The sequence below is a fragment of the Myotis myotis genome, unplaced genomic scaffold (genome assembly GCF_014108235.1).
Source record: "Myotis myotis isolate mMyoMyo1 unplaced genomic scaffold, mMyoMyo1.p scaffold_m19_p_5, whole genome shotgun sequence".
In the NCBI taxonomy this organism is placed as follows: Eukaryota; Metazoa; Chordata; class Mammalia; order Chiroptera; family Vespertilionidae; genus Myotis; species Myotis myotis.
Genome location: NW_023416357.1, coordinates 37,741,458 through 37,746,690, shown reverse-complemented (window position 1 = coordinate 37,746,690; position 5,233 = coordinate 37,741,458). Strand labels below are relative to the sequence as shown.

Below are 5,233 nucleotides of genomic sequence, written 5' to 3'. Positions count from 1 at the left end.
AGTCCCAACAATGCCTTCTTCATAATTAAGAAATGTGAAGTTGGCTGCAGTGATCATATGGAAGAGGAGGGGCCAGGAGTGACCTGGGGATGCTCTGGAATCCAGTAACTTAAATATCTGCGGGAACATCTTGTGAGCAGCCCTTTGGCTGTGAAAATGCAAACGACCCAAGCTGGCTGCAGTGTGTCACCTGGGAGGCCCAGCCGACACAGGAGTCAGGGCAGAGCTCCATTCCCAACTCTCCCTCACGCAGAGCTGAAGAGCTGGGTGGCAGCACACTCAGACTAAGTTGCACCCCAGAGCCTTCCCAGGGTTGCTCAGTCAGGGAGTCAGGGCACCCTCACCCTCTGCAGTCCTGGGGCAGCCCACCTCCCCTCTGAAAAGAAGTGTGAGGATGTGAGGTTGGTCTTTTCTCTTGCTTTCTCCTCTTCTCTCACCTCCCTTTCAAGTTCCAAAGTGAAAACTGAAGATTAATCTTGCCATCTCCAGCTTTCCTTTTTCCAATATCTTCTCAAATTTATGTAGTGAGATTATACCATTAATTCCTATTACTCATAATAAGGAAAAGGAGAAAAGACAAATTTAAGAAGTCATTCAAAGATCGTATGTGTGTATATATACATAGGCCATGTATATACATATAGACCATGTATATATACATATACACCTTGTACATACACATAGACCTCATATATACACAAAGACCTTATATGTACATATAGATCTTATATATACATATAGACCTCATACATACACATAGACCTTGTATGTACACATAGACCTTGTATATACACATAGAACTTGTATGTCCACATAGACCTTGTATATACATATAGACCTTGTATGTACACCTAGACCTTGTACGTCCATATAGACCTTGTATGTACACATAGACCTTGTATGTATACATAGACCTTGTATGTACACATATACCATATCATTCTCTAGCTCTGGAAAGTCACCCCACACCTACACAGACCATGCACCTCCACTTATACTTACCCTGCAACTCTGTTTCCCCTCCTAGCAAACTCCTGTTGCCTGTCGGGCTATAGGATCGGACAGCTGGGGAAGCAGAGCAGGGTGACCACAGATAATCTACTTTAGGGATTTTGAGATCATTAACAGCCTTTAGGCCCTGACAAAGCCCAAGAGTTCTTCCCATCTGATAAAGTAACTATAATGACTGAACTCATTCTCCAAACAGCCTAAGCACCCAGCAGGGACCTGTGCTCTATGTTAAAGGCCACAAGGATTGGGAATAACAGTCTGTGTCGACCCAAGTCAATGTTTCCTGAACTTTCTGGGAGGATCTGTTTATGAACGTCTCTTGAGGAAACAGAAATGTGGTAAGGAGTGGGAAGCAGAAAGAGGTCCGCTCCCCTGGATGTTCCCCAGTGCAGATAAATACCACCTCATCCACTTGTCCTTCCAAACACTCCATCATCTCATATACATGTGTGTGTATACCAGGGGTGGGCAAACTTTTTGACTCGAGGGCCACAGTGGGTTCTTAAACTGGACCGGAGGGCCGGAATAAAAGCATGGATGGAGTGTTTGTGTGAACTAATATAAATTCAAAGTAAACATCATTACATAAAAGGGTACGGTCTCTTTTTTTGGTTTGTTTTATTCATTTTAAACGGGCCGGATCCGGTCCGCGGGCCGTAGTTTGCCCACGGCTGGTGTATACACACACACACACACACACACACACACACACACACACACACACAGTCCAGCCTCCTGCTTTATTCCCCAAATCCAATCTCAGCACCCACAACCTACCTGAGAATGCCACATAAAATGCAACCTGAAGGATGCCCCTTATCATGCGAGTTCACTTGGAAAAGGAGGAAGTTACCAACCTCAGAGATGCCAGTACTACTGTAAGCAGAGCTATGAGCCAGAGAAGAAATTGGGAGACCAAAGTTGGTCCTGCGAGCCAGTTCCATCTCCGGGAAAGAAACCCCAAGATCCAAAGAGCCCTCCCAACCCCACAGAGCTGCTGCCACCCAGCCCCACTGAACCCTGGGGCACAGACTTCCCCTGTGATTTTATTCATGAGACTCGAAGGAAGAATCTGTCCCAGTATTTGGAAGAGCATGTCCCCTGATTCGATCATTGTTCTTTCTCCAATGCCATCTGTTAATGGCTATTATTTCACTGAAACACAAGCTGTGGTGGTATTCATTTCTCTTTTTCTCCTGCTTACAAACCTCATGATATATTGAACAATTCTTTTAAAAAAGACTTTTCATATTTGAGTCTCTGCCCTGTGAAAAGAAGCCATTATCAAGCATCAAGGGCTGTTCCAGCACTTTACAGGATTTAATTCATTTAACCTTCACAACGGACTCTGCGGTGGGTTCCATTTTCATTGCCATCTGACAGTTGAGGATGCTAGGGCAAAGGAAGTTAAGTGAATTGCCTGCAGTCATGGGGTTAGGACGTAGGTAGCAAATCCGGAATTCAAATCCAGACAGCCTGGCTCCAGCATCCACAGCCTTAAGTCTTAACAATTGTGCTTTCAAGATTCCCAAACATTGTATCAAAGGAACCGCCCAGTCCCTAGGAAGACAATAATGGAGAAATAATGCAGACCAACAGCACATTGTTAGAGAAATGTGTCCTTTGTAACCATACTCCCCCACATTCATTCATATATTCTCTCTCTCCCTCTCTCTCTCTCTCTCTCTCTCTCTCTCTCTCTCTCTCTCTCTCTCACACACACACACACACACACACACACACACACACACCACACCTGCTATGGATCCACTACCACCATGCAATGAGAGTTAACCTTGACTCGAGAGTTTATGTGGCTACATGGACACAGACATACTCTTCTCTTTACCTTAACACCTTATGCTCTTGGGGGATGGTTTACTTTATGTGTCAACTTTATGTGCCATAGTGTCCAGATATTTGGTCAAACATTCTTCTTCTTATTATTATTATTTAAAAAAACCAATACACTTTCCGTGGGGATGACAAATATCAGTATTAGAAAATCCAATTATACAAAAAATACTACATCTAGTTTGGGGTAGATATATTTATTTTTTGGTAACATACAATAAATGGCACTAATTACACAGTTTCTATAAGGTAACTAACATGAAGCCACAGAACTGTAACTTTGCCACCGCTGGGTGAGCCTGGCCTCTCTGGCTGAGCACATTTTGAAAAAACTGGATGCCCGCTCCAGAGGCTGGACAATGAAATCTGCTCTGAAGCAGTAGCTCACCAGAGTGCCTTGCAGCTGGACAGATGACCGGCAAGGCATGTCAGTTATGAAGTAGTTACAGGCTAACTCACAAAAGTTACTATTTCTCTTTCTAGAAAGAAGCCAGAAGTTAAGGAATTCCTTGAATTAGTGCCTGGCTTGCAGAGCAGCTCTCGTGGCCGTTTCGAAAACCTCCCTCCATCTCTGGACTTTGCTGAACACTCCATGTCCCCAAAAGCGCCAATCCTGTTTGCCATATCTCTGCCTTCTTCCGGCTTTACTGGCTCTTGCTTCGTCTTGGCTAGCTCCTGCCTGTGTGCTCATCATTTCAAAGATCCTTCTTGTTCCCAACCAGGATGACGGACACATTGGGACAGAAACGCTTGACTTCCGGAGTCCATTTTTCTGGGATGTTTTCTAAACTATCAGAGCTGTCAATGGAGAAACGCATCAGAATAACATCCGTGTCCAGGTAGGAGAGGGGCCTCAAGCAATCATCGTCCTCCTGCCCAGCTGTGTCCCACAAAGCGAACTCGACCTGCTTTCCGTCCGCTTCAGTGTCTGCCACGTAGTTCTCCAACACCGTCGGTACGTACACCTCTGGGAACTGGTCCTTGCTAAAAACGATGCGCAAGCCAGTCTTGCCACAGGCTCCATCACCAACAATCACCAACTTCTTCCGGGTCCAGCCATTGCTTACAAATGTGCTGCAAGGCCCAGCGCGGCCTGTGGCAGAAGTTCTACAAAGTGCCTTGAACTTCTCAGATGAAAGGCACTCGGGAGACGCTCCGACTCGGCTTCTCTGCGCCGACTAAGCTGGTCCACGAGTCCCAAACTCGGTGACTAGGGCAGGCGGCTAAGGAGGCGGTGGACGAAGGAGAGAACCCACAGAGGACAGCGGCGGGGAGCCCGAGCAAGCGAGGGCGGCGGTGGAGGGCGGGGAGGGGCAAAACATTATTCTTGTTGTATTTATGGCAGAGGCATGGACAGCCCCAAGAGGCCACACCTCCTTTCAAGCCAGAACTTGCTTCAAATGGAGAAAGAAGGCAATGGCCTTCTAAGGAACACAAACCACCACGCACTCTATAACATACTTTCTTTCTTGAGTCACTTCCTTGTATTAACTGACCATTTACTCCAAAAATGATGGCATATTAGGGGGGGAGAAGGCCAATCAGTCCATAGTTCTTTTTCTTTTCAGACCCTCCTTACTCGCCCATAAGCCAAAGGTAGAGAGTTGGTAGAATCTGCACATATCAAGAAGTGAATGGTTAAGTTCATTTTGGGTAGCGTTCCCATTGTTCTGCTAAGAATATGATCTGTATGCATGTGTGAGCTCTGAAATATAATTTGTGTGGTTTTGGTGACTCTATATGGGACTTTAAATGCTCTTATATTTGCATTTAAAACTAAGCTTGCACCATATAAAGATGAACTGTAAATTCATGCTAACAATTTAAAATGTTAATCTTTCTTCACTTAGAATGACATTAAATAGCAAGTTTTAAAAAAACGCGCTATGACAAGACAGGAGAGAGATTGTGGAAGAAAGGGAAAGTACACAAGGCCACAGATATACTAGTAAAATCTCACTAAATTGTGGGGCTGACTAAATGAGGACATGGTAACAGGTCCCGGACATGGGGAAGGTGTCTGTTAACCGCCTTCCCCACTACCCCCCTACCCCCCCATTCTGCCCAGCAAGATTACAGCCTGACATCCTAATGGGAATTTGGGGACTTGTTTACATTGCTGCCCTTCCTAGGGGTATTTGTATTTTAAGCAAAAGACACAGAATTTCAGACACCCAGTCAGTTGGAAGATAATCTGGGACTCAGAGCTCTGTCTAGATCCTTGGATCATGGGAGAAAGCCGTATTCAACTCTTCCTACTCAAAAAGGCAAACCAAGGCCCGGCCAGTGTGGCTCAGTGGTTGAGTGTCGACCTGTAAACCAAGAGGTCACAGTTCAATTCCGGGTCAGGGCACATGCCTGGGCTGCA

The 5,233-nt window shown here is 45.5% G+C and overlaps 1 pseudogene; it reads right to left on the bottom strand.

Moving 5' to 3' along the window:
* Positions 1 to 3,379: 3,379 nt before the first annotated feature.
* Positions 3,380 to 4,513, bottom strand: LOC118655992 (annotated as a pseudogene).
* Positions 4,514 to 5,233: the final 720 nt, after the last annotated feature.